Below are 14,949 nucleotides of genomic sequence, written 5' to 3'. Positions count from 1 at the left end.
TATGTTTAGTGTTTGCTTATGTACTAGATTTCAATTATGCCATAAGGAATCACATTTACTAGCTGTTAAGAGAATCTTTAGATACCTTAAGGATACTCATAGCTTAGGACTTTGGTATCATATAGACTCTAGCTTTAGCATGCATGCCATTTCTGATGCGGATTATGGAGGATGCAAATTAGATAGGAAAAGCACCTCTGGTACTTGCCAATTCCTTGGAAATATGTTGATTTCTTGGTTTTCAAATAAGCAAAATTGTGTTGCATTCTCTACCACTGAAGTCGAATACATTTCAGTCGGTAGTTGTTGTGCACAAGTTTTATGGATGAAACTATAACTTTTTGATTATGGAATTGAAGTAGGTACCATTCCTATCAAGTGTGACAATACTAGTGCTATTTGTCTCACTAAAAATCCCATCCAACACTCTAGAACTAAGCACATTGAAATAAGACATCACTTCATTAGAGACCATGTCACTAAGGAAGATGTAGTTCTAGAATTTGTTGATACTTTGCATCAATTAGCGGATATCTTTACAAAACCTTTAGACAAGGAAAGATTTTGGACACTCAGGAGAGAATTAGGTTTAACTTACCTATCTTCACTTAGTATTTAAAATAATTTTAGCACTTTTAAGAATAAATGAAAAATGCTTATAATGGTAATTTTTGATTGCATTCTTTGCTATTAGTTAGGGGGAGTTTATGTTATTTGGTGAAAATTAATTTTATGTTCAAATATTGTTTAAAGATTAATTGAACATGATTAATTTTCAATATATGAGTTGCCAATACCACTAGAGCTAAATAATTTAGCATTTTAAGTGTTTAAAACAGATTTTTGACATTTTTGTGCTTCATGCATCGATACACTTAACAGTGCATCGATGCATCCCTTTGAATGTGCATCGATTCATCATGATGATGCACCGATGCACGCCTTGAATATGCATCAATGCACGGGGTTATGCATCGATGCATCCGTCGGGTTTTTAGTTAAAACCCCTATTTTTCTTCATCTTCTCAAAACCTAACTCTAAAATACTCACGTCGTTCGCCTCTCTCTCTCTAAAATCTCCTTTTGCTTAAAATCAACAAAATATTGTTGGAATCCTCGAGTTTTTCAACTCCCAATCCTGCATTTATCATCAAATCGTGCAAAACAACATCAATTCCTCTCAAATCTGAAATTTTCAAGGTAATATTTCAAAAACCCTATTTTATTGATTTTTGATCTTAGGACTAGTTTTGATTAGTTCTAGGATGAACATTATATCGGGCATTGATAGTTTGATGATTACAAACTGGTTTTTACAACTAATTTCATTAAAAACTCATAAATTTTAAATAAATTTGTAAATTTTCGAAATAATAAAAAAAATCGAAAATCTGAAATTAATTTTTTTAATTATGTTGTTTTCATGAAAACTATACATATTATGATTTTAGAAATATTATTTTATAGTTTTCAAAACTTTTCCCATTAGGATTCGATTTTAGAGAACCTTGAATTATTGAGGACTCAATTGAGTTTTGGGAATGATTATTGTGCATACATGTGTTTCAATTTGCAGGTTATATTCCGTTTTTCGATTCCTAAACAATGTCTAATCCCAAACGCCCTAGGACTTCGTCAAGTCATTCTCGTTAAAACCAACCTCCTAATCTCGTTCCTCCTTCACCTTCATCTCTATTAGGATCTTGTTTTAACATGCCTGAGCGTCGTAGAGACGAATTGTAATGTAGGTACAGAAATTCCTTCCAAACTTATAGAATTCACGAAGAGCGTATTCCTTCGCTTCAAACCATGGTTGATATTGACTTCGAATACCTTCCGACTCATAAAACTTGGAAGTTTGATAAATTATTTCAGCTTAAACCTATCGTCTATCAACAATTGGTCCGTATTTTCTGTTCCAATACGGTGTGTATTCAAAATGAAACTCAATGTGGAACTATAGCCATTAGATCCTATCTTTTAGGCCAATATATTAATATTGACCCCGAGACTATAGCTTTCGAATTTGGGTTAGATGATAGTGGTGTATTTAATGAAAATAAAAATGTGGAATATCCCTATGTTCCAAACTCCAGTGTTAGTACTCTACGATCTCATCATGATCGTTTTCTCCATTTGATGATCTCTTGGTGGTTTAGACCATCCGGAGGTAGGTACTCTACACTTCGTGCTAGGGATTTATGGTGGATGTATTATATTAAAAATCAAATCAAAATAAATCTGCCCCACATTATTTTCAGTCAACTAGTGGACATCGTAAACATTGTTCCTTCAAAACATGTTGAAACATTGATTTATGGATGTCTTCTTAGTAATCTCTTTATCAAACTTGGTCTAGAAGTCTCTCTCGACAATCCTATCCCACTCGAAAATCAAATCAATCTCACATCCTTGAAGAAAGCGGATTGGAAACAAGACGAGGTAACCGGTCAATGGGTTTTTAGACCCGAAAAACAAACTCCGGGAGCTAGTTCCTCACGAGCTGCTCCTAGCTCCTCTCGTGCTTCTCCTCCTCTGGCTCCGGCTGATGATGATGATCCTGAATTTCCACATCTTATTCAAGATATCGATGATCATGTACCTGATGATGAGCCTGCACCGGAACCAGCTCCACAAGAAGAACAAATGCCTCCGTACTTTCGTTCGTTTTTGGAGACATTTGATTTACGGTATGCGTCCATGGATTCGCACTTCACATTCATTGAGTTCCAACTCTCTACCTTGGGAGCTCGACAACAAGATATGAATGATCGTTTGGATGCACTCTCGCTTGAGATGAGAGCTCGTTACCCTCCTCCTCCTCTCGATCCTTCAATGGATGCATAGACTTATCTTGCTTTGATTGTTTTTGGGTTGAACTTGAATTGTTAAAACATTTTGGATTGTCTTTCTTTGATTGTTGGATGATTGTTTGATATTTTATTTCATATATATTTTGGTTTGTTACAATATATGCATCATTTATTTTTTAGTTGAAATATGACCAATTTACCATTTCACATTTTATTATGAATATTGATTATGAAACTAATGGCTAATCTCTCTTTTGATTGTGATCTTAGCAGCTTAAGCTATATATATATATATATATATATATATATATATATATTTAATCAATTGGCTATGTTTTTCAAAACCTTGTTTAAATCGATTTTAAGTCTTTTTGATTTAACAAAAAGGGGGAGAAGTGTTAAGTGTTAAAAGTTTTAAAGGGGAGAAGTGTTATAGTAAGGGGGAGTAATTTGGAGTAATTTTTCAATTGATTTCAAAACTTATTTTCAAAGAAAATCTTAAAATTACTCAAGAGTTTTGTTATATCAAAAAGAGGGAGATTGTTGAAAAACATTTTGATGTTTCGATATAACAAATTAAGTTAAATGAATTTTAAGATTTTACAAATGATTTTTTAAAAGTATATTCGATTTAATTACTCGAATATCAAATTATTACTCCAAGTCTTTTAAGATCAATTTCAAACCTTACTAAATGTGTAAAATTGTGTTTTATACTTAATATATTTTTGAAACAATTTTCACAAAGTATTTTGAACCAAAATCAAGCCTAAAATCAATTTTTCAGAGTGATGCACCGATGCACCAATCCATGCATCGATGCACCATGAATTAAATTGAACATCGAATGCATTTCATGCATCGATGCACATACCATGCATCGATGCATTGAGAATTTTATTAAAAGCATCGAATGCATTTGATGCATCGATGCACCAGCCATGCATCGATACACTCTGGCTATTTTAAATCATCGAATACACTTGATGCATCGATGCACTCTTAGTGCACCGATGCACTAAGGGTCCAACGGTCAAAATATTTGAATTTTACATTGATGCACCGATGCACCATGGGTATGCATCGATGCACTGACGCTCCCAACTGTTTTAATTAATTGTTTTCACACTTAAACGGCTCTATTGACTCCACTAATCATCCCCAACGTTCAGAAGTGATTCAAGGTGTATTTAAACAAGCTTAGAAGCCATTGATCAAAAACAATAAACATCAAGCAACTAGAATCAAGAGAGAATCAAAGAGAAAGCATCAAACCTCAAGTTTGAGCATTTCAAGCCTATCTTTCATTCAATATTCATTTTGCTTTCAAGAACACTTATTGTGCTCAATTGTATTCATTCTTGAGTGTTCTTTTCTTTGTTCTAGAATTGTGCAAACAATCTACCTTGTGAGGATTTTCTTGTAAGTTTGCAAATTTGTATTGTTCTCTTTGGTAGAGAGTGTTCTCAAGAATTTGGGGTATAATTCTTGAGGATTTGTAAGGTTACTCTTTGTCCTCAAAACAAAGACAAATTAGTGAATTTGTGGAAAATCCTTAATGTGGATAGCTATGGTAGTGGACGTAGACTTTGGTTGAGAATGTCGAACCACTCTAAATCGTTGTGAAAATTTCTTTCACTTTTCTGCAAAAGCTTCCACCAAAATTTTAATTGCCAATTCACCCCCCTCTTGGCCATATTCGTCAATCGATTAACTCAACAAGTTCTATATTGGAAATAATTTTGAAATATTTTTTTTCTAAGGGTTTCGAACTTTAATCGAGTCAAAAATGATTTTTAAGAATAGTAATACCGATAGTACTAGAACATTATCGATATTGTTCAACAAGTATCGATACAGATATCGATGTTGCAACCCAAAATGATGAAGTAGTACCGATACTGCTAAGGCAATACCGATACTATATAAAAGTGTGTCAAAACAGAATACTAAAATGGTACCGATACTATATACAGTATCGATACTACTTAGTATAGTAGTACCGGTACTCTTAGTGGTGGTACCGATACTACCTTTTGATTTTGAATCCGTCAAAATTCCAATATGCTAAAATGGTACTGATACTATAAACAATATAGATACTACTAAATATAGTAGTACTGATACCCTTGTGACAGTATCGATACTAGAGTTTCCCAACGGTCAAATTTTTGTATTTAATACAGGGAGTATTAATACTGAGAGACCGAGTATCGATACTACAAGCTTATGGACATCATTTAATGCGGAAAACTACCTCCCAATGGCTCTATTCACTCCTATAATAACTCAAACGGTTGGAATTGAATGAGGGAGTATAAAAACAAGATCCCAAGTCATTTGTGAAGACAAGAGATAAAAGTGAAAGTCAAAAACAACAAATTTGAGCCAAATAAAGTCAACATTTTTCAATATTCCTTTTGCTTTCAAAGAACACTTCTTGTACTTATTTGTATTCATTTCTCAAGTGTTCTTATCTATTCTTGGATTGTGCAAACACGTTTCTAGTGAGGATTTTATAAGTTTGCAATTTGTGATTTTCTCTTTGAAAAAGTGTCTCAAGAATTTGGGGTATAATTCTTGAGGGAGTTGTAAGGTTACACATTATCCTTAAAGGTAGATACAAATTAGTGAATTTGTGGAAATCTTTAGTGTGGATAGCTAAGGTAGTGGAAGTAGACTTTGGTTGAAAAAGTCGAACCACTCTAAATTCTTGTATTCAATTTTTATATTTTTATCTCAAGCTTCCAGCAAAAGTTTTAATTGCCAATTCACATCCTCTTGGCTATTTCATCCATTCGATTTACTCAACATATTGAACTTATATTTTGATATAACAAATATTTGTCAAATTGATTTTGGGCATAATTAAATATTTCAAAAATAATTCAAAGTTCAAAATAATTTGAAAAAATATATTTTCTAAATTGTTATATATATATATATATATATATGAAATATTTTGAATTAATTAAAATATGTTTAAAGTGTTTAAAGCTTTTAAAACATGGGGAAAAACTTTGCCCCTTAAACAATTTTAACGGTCTGATTTTCTTCAATGGTCATACTTTTAAGTAAAAGTTTCGAAAGTTTCATCAAAGTTTCATGTGCATGTAACTTTAATTGCTCGTGTTTAAAGCTTACAATAGCTATAACTCATCACAATGGTTATAAACGGTTAGAAAGATAAAAGTAAACTTGAAGAAGGTTACTATTCCAACTGATAAAAGCAAACTTGAAGAATGTTACTACACCTATTCAAACTTAGAGATCAAGAGAAACGCCAGAGAGAAAGCAATGGATAATAAACATTCTCAAACTATTAATGAAAAGGTGTACTACAAAAATACTATATTAGAAACTTGAAAGCACCTGTATAACACCAGAAAGAAAGGAATGGATGATAAACTCTCAAATTGAGAGGACGTAGCTTGAAATCCAATAAAATATAAAGAAAAATGCAAGAGGATATATTCAAAAAATTTGTCAGCCTGTAGGAGGAATCCCGAGCATAACAAAGGTTCAATAGTTGGCACAATGACGAGATTTGTTTTTGGGTGAGTTTTGGGCTAGCCCGAGTTCTGGCGCTCAAAACTGAATAATTATTTTTTTCTTTGAAGAAATTAATTTTTATTGGATTAATAAACTCCCCGAATTTATTGGATTGTTTGGTTTTTAAAATTTTGATATATTTCTGTGAAGTTTTAAAATTTGCATATATCATTATTTATTTCTAATATACAATGTCAATAAGGTAGACTTTTCTTTTTCAAAATAAATATTTAAAAGAAAGTATTTAGTTCCTACAATTTCAGAACACAAGAAATAAACAAATATAAGCTGAGAGACTTTTTAAAAAAATATTATTTTATAACAAAGTAGATTCAATAAACTGAGGACCCAAGTACTCAATTCTAGCCATATCTGAATTATCCGGCACATCAATTTCTTCCAACCATTTTAAATCACCACTCTCACTCTCTTCTTCATCTGCACAATCCAATCAATCAAAGTCAATCTTCATTCTTCATTTTTCCTTTTATAGTATTTGAATCTCAAACACATGGCATGGTTTCGAAGCTTTCAACTTACGTGAGAATGGTAATTCTTTGTAATAGGAGCAATCACGATTATCTTGTTTAGAGTAAGGAGGGCCGAGAACATCAAGCACTGCACATGGTGTTATGGCTCTGAATTCATGGATATTCCCTCCTGTTGTCGGATACAAAACCGAGGTCTCGCATGGCGCTTTTATCACACCATCGGCTTTCAACCTTGCCAATCTCCCTGAAACCAACGACACTATATGAATGCATGATCGGATTGCCAGATTCGAAAGAAAATATCACAGATTCTTACGCTGTGAACTAGATGGCATTGCCATAGGGTGTTGAGAATTGGGATGATCATCAACCCAATCACAAGATTTTATATGCAGTTCTCCCACTAAAAGCTTGCTGAAAACAGTCATCCCTGGATGATTATGGAGAGGGATGACAGCATTTGCTGGAAGAAAGAAGACGCAAATCTGACCCAGAAACGAATCCAAATTATTATATGGTAAAGCAAATCCATGGCAATAGTTTTCCAAACGAGACAGAACACGAACCGAGAACTCATCACATTGGTAAATGGCTGTATATGCGACTCTTGGAGTTCCTTTCACCGCACTCTTGGATTTGAAGAACTGCATATTTTTGCTAAGCCCCACATGCTTTGGTTGCATTTTATCTATAAAATCAAGCCAACTTCAATTTCAAGTACTTGTATATTTATAGCTTTACTGCTACAAATTGAAGGTAATGCATGCTTTAGTTAGTCAATTATTTGGAGAAATAAAAGTTTGTGGTTCAATGTATAAATAAATACATATTGTCTGGAACATCATTTTGATGTTGTTGAAAAGTAACAAAGACATGTGAGCTAAAGCAGATTAAGTTATTAACTAAAAAGTTAAAAGCTCCAGTTTTTGTAGAGTACTGTTGGATTTTGATTGATTGACGGCAGCTAAGCATATTTAGACCACCTGCAATCTGGATACAGTGCATGATAAATACATAATTGATCAAATTCATGCACCAGAAATTACATGCATTTATGAATATCCTAGGGAAACCGACTGCATTGATTCTAACTATTCAACCGCAGTTTCTTTGATTTGGTTAAGTGTTTTCATGGGAAAAATAGTACGCGAACAAAGCCAAACCTAGGGTTTTTCTTATAAACAAATAATCGAACAAAAACAAGCGATGAATTCAGTCAAGAAACTCACCCAGAATGCTGCATAGTTTGTTTACATCAGAATCAGGAGGAACAGTTCCAGGGCCCTTAAACACTTCCCTACATGAATCAAATAACTTTTTTATTGTAGCTCTTCTTGATCGGTTTCTTAACGTATCTCACCTTGCTCTTCGCATGTTTCATCTTCATGATACCCTTTTTTTGATCCATCAATCCACCCGCATTCACCATCACATTAGAAGTTGACACAAAATTATCAAAGATCACTGATTTCGTGCAACTAAAACCCAGAAATTCAAAATTCAACAAAAGAAAGAATCTTCGATCAAACGGTCCAAAGTCCAAACCCTCCCAGTAAAGAAGACGAAAGAAGCAAGAAGAAAATGTGAAGCCTTTGAATGGTTTTAACACAGGTGGAAATGGATTCGTTTGGATCAAGAAGATAAGCCTTGGTATTGAAAAAAGAACAACACCTTGGAAAAATGTGAAGATTTTGGAAGACTGTAGCGAGAGGAGGTGGCATATAATGGTGGGAAGATAGCAAAACCAGGGGCCATGAACAACTACGAAAAGCTTTTATACTAGAAAAGAAAAGAAAAGCAAAGGAAAACAATGGATAACAAGTGAGAAAATATAAAGAGAGGATGTTTTGTAGCATTAAATATTCTTTGGGTGAGTTGCAAAAGCCTACTTCCCGCCCCCAAGATTGAGACCGAGAGTTGAATACTGCCTGTAAAACGACCCCTAGTTTTTTTGTTTTTTCCTTTTATTTATTAACACTTTTATTAATCTTGTCATTTGTTTTATGAGGTGAGAAAATTCTATTTCTTTTAACAATTTGATATAAAGTTGTTGATAATTATTAAGATTCTTTTAATTAATAAATTAAATAATACTACATGTTTAAATTTGTTTACTAGTTACTACGTTTTTATGTGTATTAAATTAACAATAATATTAATTAAATTAAATTTCAATATAAAAATTATTTAAATTTAAAATTTTAATTGTTTATTATTTTTTGGTTGCCCTCCTGAGTTTTTTCTTCATTAATCCATACCGATCCAGGTCTCACACCTATTTTGGTGGGTGAATCTCTCATCAATGATTTTCTGTATAAATAAGGACTTGAATTCGAGACCTGCTTATTTTATTGAGTTTAAAAAATAATTTAAGATAATTTTAATTTAAAAAAATTAAATAAACTCCTTAACTTAAAAAAGATTAATTTGGCGCTCGAATAAGACCAAAAAAATAATTTTGTCTATTTGTCATGTTTACAATTGTCGTGAATCGTTATATCAACATTATGAATTTTAATGTCAATATCATAAAGGTCAATAATAAAAAATATTAGTCAAATGGTTAGATTAAATTTATTTTCTAAGTTAAAAAACCATATAGGTATAAAAATTAATTGGAAGACCATATTAATTTTTTAAGTACAACGATATCTTTTTACCTGTATTTAAAAACCGGAAACAACTCATTGTGATGAACTAATGAGATTATGAGAGTAATTTATTTATTTTTAAAAAGATAAAATAATATTCAAATTTAAATTTAATCTTAGGATGTGATCTATTGATGGATTTAAATTTTATGTCTATTTTAAAATTTTATTTTTATTATTTTTTTTTTGTTGATTGTATTCATATATAATTTTATTTCTATTTATCTTTATAAAAACAATTATTATTGTCACAGACCGCGACCATGAGAGCGAGTTCAACGCCCACCAATGTGCATCCGTGCACATCAAAGCACTCTCAGGCCTATACTCTCGTGCATCTCTTATTTCCGTTCATGCTCTCTTTGTGCTTACTTTCGTGACAAGCTAAGCCACCAAGCTTAGGTTTCGAGGTTGTCTTAGCACCCAACAACCGAACCAAGCGACTAACGGCCGCACATACCAGCTAATCGACAGTCTAATCCCGTGTCAATTATATATATATATATATATATATATATATATATATATATATATATATCCTTAGATTTTTTTAATCTATTACTACTATGATCCAAATAAAAACTTGAAAATAAAGGTTCATGTCAGTTATAGCACATAAAATCGTAAACAAAGAATCTTTTCTCACGATTATATTCCCAATAGAGGTAGTAAACGGTTCATTTGGACCGGTTTATTTTGAGTTGAGTTAATTTAAGGTCTAGACTATATTTGATTTAGGTTTAGTTCGGGTCTATGAAAATTCACTTCGTGTTGGATATCAAATCATGTCAACATCGAATCGGTTAATTTTCAAGTCAGGTTAATATCAGATCAACTGGTTTTAGATTGAGTCAATATCAAATCGGTTGATTTCGGTTCAGATCAATCATTAGATTTTCGGGTCAATTAGGATCAGTTTCAATTTAGGTCAACCTTTAGATTTTTGGCCATCCTTTAAATTTTCAAGTCAACCGTCACACTCTTTATCTTTATAACTTTCAGTATTGTTCTTTATTATTTATAATTCAAAAATTTTATGTGCACATATATAATCACATCCCTAATTCAGAGTTATAAATTTTAGTTTAAACTAATTGAATCCATAAATATTTAAAATAAAAAATTTATATGAATATATATTATCAACAGTCCAAATTCAAAGCTAGAAGTTATTGCAAGAGATATAAAGATGATCATTTAAATGAGGAAATATTATATTGAATCATTAAATCATTACTATAAGTGATGGTTAATTAGTAATATTGTCATAACCATTTTTTTCTGAAAACAATTTAATATTATTAAAAACAATTACAACTTTATTTTGAAGAATTGATGATTTTGAATTATTTGAATTAAATTGAATTGGAGTCGCCATCGACCTTTAGGTTAGGTAGGCCGAATACCTAAAAATGTCATTTAAAACAATTTTAAGGAAAAATCATTTTTTAAGAAAAAAATTGATCTGCGTTATCCAAAAATTTATTTTTTAAGGGTTCTGAAGTCGATTACGCGTGGGGAAGTATAAGAACTTCCACAACGCCTAGAAATTGGTACTTAGTCCCTTACACATCATCGTAAATGGTGAAAATTGTGAATTCATATCAATATTTAAATTACGATCCTTTAATTAAAAATGATATTTTTCCAATTATTTGTTAAAGGGCATTCTTGTTTTAAAGAGAAATCACGGGATTTACATATCTTCTGATGGGAAGGCTATCCCCTCTACTTCTCTTTTACACTAGAAATTTTTCTCTCTCCAATGTAAAAAAAACAATCGAATATATAAAGGGAATATTGATAACAAGATAAAATGAAGTACTACTTAAAGAAATATATTGCATCCTTTAAATAAAAAATGAAAGTAAATTAATTATCAACTTTGTAAATGCAAACTCGATTTATTTCAAGTACACATTTCGTTCGAATGTCGTATCAAATCACATTACTTCGATCAAGTGGTGTTTCTCACGCACATTCTACAAATGAATGTTCTTGAAAATATTCGAATAAGAAATTCAAAATATATTATCACTAATTAAAGAATATTGATAAATGGACATTTAATAAAATAAAATAAAAAATGAAAATACAATATACGGAAGCATGTGATGATTAAGAACATATATAAACATATACACATACATATAACACCAAAACAATATACATCCATGAAGCATAATAACAACAACACAAATAGACATAATAAAGACGAATAAAGAAGTAAAAAAATGCAAAAATCAAACACCATATTAAAGTTAAGATAAAGCTAAATAATTACAAATACTTGCTAGAGAATCTAATATATATATGTCATGTAAATTAAAACAATGACTAGTGTATACAAAGCAGGAATTAAACTATTAAGAGCACAAATAAAACACACATTTTCTTGCATTAATCACAAAGGACTCAAATGAAGTGCACAATAAATATATTGACATATATGCGAAATAAACAAAATTAAAATAATGACTGGATAGTAAATCAACAAACGTGGAGTGATTGACCTTGTAAATAAAAAACCTAAACAATGATTAAAATGAACATTTCATAAGTTAGCTGCTTAAATCGAAAATATTAATAAAATAATAAAATAGAACAAACTCAGGACTAAGTCATAACCATATCAAAATAAAGTTCGAAATAGGAACAAGGAAACTTCATTCGATGACTAACATATAAATATTACAAAAACTAAAGGACCCTTCCTGCGGATATACCAAGCACTAAAAATGCTCACCCAGCCCCTCCTAAACAGCATCGTTCCATACGTGAGTTATATAGCCGAAATTCAAACCAATAATCGTCAACTCTCTCATTTTCCACCTTACGCTCTTTCTCTCCTTTTTAGAGAGGGTGAAGACTCTCTCAACTCTCTCATCTTCCCACCGAGGGAGATAAACAACCACCCTCCGGCCACCGTGGGTTGATGTCCATCGAGGGACAAGTTAGCCCCAAATGAAACCCCTCCTCACCCACTAGTCGAAAACCAAACCCTACTCCCCTAAAACAATGCCCTTTGTCCTAGATCTAAAATGTTCCTGGTGGTTACCTTAAAAAAACGAAGGCTTTGTGCTCAACGGGGTCACGATTTCGACCGAGAAAAGGGAAGTCTCTTCATTGGTGGTTCTTCTTTTTCGAGTGGGTTTCTGTTTTTTTTTCAAAGTTTCTCTCTTTTTTTCTTTTCTTTTTTGTGTTTGAATGTTCTTGGTTTTTTCTCTGGCTCTCTGTCTTTTGTTCTTTTTCTCCCCTCTTTTCTTCTGTGTTCCAATCTACCCCCAAAAAATCTTGCATGTATATTTAGGGATCCTTTATTGGATGTAAATGATGATATCTATTCGGTAGGAATGATTTTCCTAGGCCTGGGTAAGTACAAAATCTGAATATTTAGGGATTTAGGATTTTTTTTAATTGGGTTTTTTTTAGATTTTGGGCTGATTTTCTTACTGATTTGATATTTGTTACTGTTGACGACGACGACGTCAGCTTACACGGCGAGGAGACGAGCGGGGGGATTCACGCGCCAGTTGGGTGGTGGCTCAGTGCCGACAGCGGCGACTGGTTGAAATCTCCATCTAGGGTTTCTTTTGTTTACTTTAATCTGAAGTGATCTGGACCCTTGACAGTCATTAGGTCCAATGGTGTAGAGCTGGAGGCGGCTGAAACTTGAGATGGAAACCCTAATCGGGTTTGGGTTGGTCTGTTGTAATTTGGATACGGGTTTGGGCCTCCTGCTTGGGTCTTGAACTAATAATACTAATAGTAGATATATAAGTTGTGTACAACTTATAATTGATTTGAAGCTTAAACTAATGATTGAATGATTCATCGTTTTCAAGTGTTGGGAGGTTAATCCCTTCAAAATATCATCCCTTGAAAGTATAGATATCCAAAGGTTCATCCCCTTTTCTAAAGGGTTTTTTTCTGTTTTATTTCTGATAAAAAAACAAAGGATTTCTTAATAAATATGGATTTAATAATTTATTCTTAATATTAAAAAATATTAAAATTTACTTTTATACTAATATTAATATTTTAGGGTAAACTACTAAAGGAGTCATTAAGTATAAGGTCAATTTTATTTGAACCATCAAACTAAATATATTTTCAATTTGGTCAATCAACTATTAAAATGTTACCAATCAAGGCACCAATAGTTAACAGGATTTCAAGACACCAATAGTTAACAGGATTATTGATATGATGATTAATATTTTATATAATTACACAATTTAATCCTCATTACTTACATATTATATCAATTTTAATTTTTAATTTAATTTAATCATCCAATATAACAAAAGAGGACTCAAACTTAGATTTTTCGGGAAGCTAAGCCCACACACAATCACTTAACCAATACCTTTAGTTGGTTATTAATTTATATATATCTTAGTTGTGAAAAATAAATAGAACAAAGATGAAAGGAAGACTCGAACTTAAGATTTATGAGAAGATAAAAACACAATTAAATAATCAAATTTACCATTTGGTTTACATTTGATAATATTTTATATATTTTAATTTAAATTTTTCACTTAATTTACATCAAGTTAAAAATGTTTAAAAAAATTATTTTCCACCTCATAAGTAACATCAAACACTCAAAAATTAATTTAAATCATGGTCTGAAATTTCTAATTTTTGTTGTGGAAAATCAATTTTTGGATGAACTTATATTTTATCCTCAATTATTTAATTTTAATTTACAATATAATGTCTAAAATTGACATTTTATCTTTCTAAATTCACTTTTTTAACAACAATTTCAAAAAATTAAATTTTAAATATCACTATTCAAAAACACTTTTAAAATTACTTTTTATATCATTTTCTTCAAAAGTAATATCGAAATAGTAAAGTACTTTAAAAAGTGTTTTTGAAAAGTGATATTTAAAATTTAATTGTTGTTGATTGCAATCAAAAATTGATTTTGAAAAAGAAATGTCAATTTTAGATATTATTGTAACACTCCTACCCTGTAACACCCCAAAATTTTGGTTAGTGATCAAAGCATAAATTTTAAAAGTTTAGTGGCCAAAGTATAAATTTGAGAAAATTTTAGGGACAAAAGTGATATTTTTCTCATAAAGAAATTTTATCCAATAAATGAATAGGTCACCCCCAAGAATGACGTTTTCGTGGGAATCAAATTTTTGATCTAGAATTTGTGTTAAAAGTATAAAGTGTTAAAGTTCGGTAAAAATTCGATAAATCAGATCGAATAGAAAATTTGACAAATTTTGAAGGATCATAAATTAAGATTAGAAATATTATTTCCACGTTTTAGAATGATAGAAAATAATATAGTTCATTGGATTTGAGAATTAATTTTCATGTTCATTATGAATCGTTGGATGAAAATGACATGATTGAAGTTTTTGGAAAAGTACATGGGTAAAGTTGTAAAGGGCAAAATAATTTGTTCATCTTTGA

The 14,949-nt window shown here is 31.3% G+C and overlaps 1 long non-coding RNA gene and 1 pseudogene across 1 annotated transcript; one reads left to right on the top strand and one right to left on the bottom strand.

Moving 5' to 3' along the window:
- Window positions 1–6,681: 6,681 nt before the first annotated feature.
- LOC120179135 lies at window positions 6,682–8,331 on the bottom strand (annotated as a pseudogene).
- A 4,371-nt stretch (window positions 8,332–12,702) lies between these two features.
- LOC120179153 lies at window positions 12,703–13,382 on the top strand. Its single transcript, XR_005521583.1, has 2 exons — window positions 12,703–12,879; window positions 13,000–13,382. It is a non-coding gene; the product is annotated as an uncharacterized LOC120179153 (long non-coding RNA).
- Window positions 13,383–14,949: the final 1,567 nt, after the last annotated feature.

This window comes from Hibiscus syriacus, unplaced genomic scaffold (assembly GCF_006381635.1).
Source record: "Hibiscus syriacus cultivar Baekdansim isolate YM2019G1 unplaced genomic scaffold, ASM638163v2 tig00112402_pilon, whole genome shotgun sequence".
Lineage (NCBI taxonomy): Eukaryota > Viridiplantae > Streptophyta > Magnoliopsida > Malvales > Malvaceae > Hibiscus > Hibiscus syriacus.
This window is presented reverse-complemented; position numbering and strand designations above follow the sequence as displayed.